Raw genomic sequence first — 546 nt, forward strand, 5'->3', positions numbered from 1 at the left:
TTGGATCGACTTCTAAGACTCCCGCTACTTTCTTATTCTCTCGCTTAGTAGGGCAGTTATAATTATTCATAGCCATCTCTCCAACAACTCATATGCCTCATTAGCGCTTTTTCTCATAAATGCTTCGCCAGATGCTGCATCTATAACTGTCATTGTATTTCCCCCCAAACCCTTATAAAAAGTATGTACTAACAACCACTTCTCTATTCCATGATGTGGGCATTTTCTTTGTAATTCCTTAAATCGTTCCCATGCATCATACAAAGACTCCCCATCCAATTGATGGAAATTGTTAATCTCTCCTCTTATTCTGGCTGACTTAGCAGGAGGAAAATATCTGCCAAGAAACTTTTGAGCCAAATCTTCCCAAGTAAGTATAGAATTTGCTTATAATGAATTAAACCAACTCTTAGCTCTTTCTTTTAGTGAATTTGCTTAAAAATATGAAACTGCATAATATTTAACCTAAGAACTACTATTATTCTCTAAAAAACGTAATTAAAAACTAACCTCATCCTCTAATTAAACCTTCAACACGAATTTATA

The 546-nt window shown here is 34.6% G+C and overlaps 1 non-coding gene across 1 annotated transcript; it reads left to right on the top strand.

The window, feature by feature from the left end:
* The first annotated feature begins 205 nt into the window (after positions 1–205).
* LOC133833466 (small nucleolar RNA R71) lies at positions 206–312 on the top strand. Its single transcript, XR_009892844.1, has one exon. It is a non-coding gene; the product is annotated as a small nucleolar RNA R71 (small nucleolar RNA).
* Positions 313–546: the final 234 nt, after the last annotated feature.

This window comes from Humulus lupulus, chromosome 4 (assembly GCF_963169125.1).
Source record: "Humulus lupulus chromosome 4, drHumLupu1.1, whole genome shotgun sequence".
Classification (NCBI taxonomy): Eukaryota; Viridiplantae; Streptophyta; class Magnoliopsida; order Rosales; family Cannabaceae; genus Humulus; species Humulus lupulus.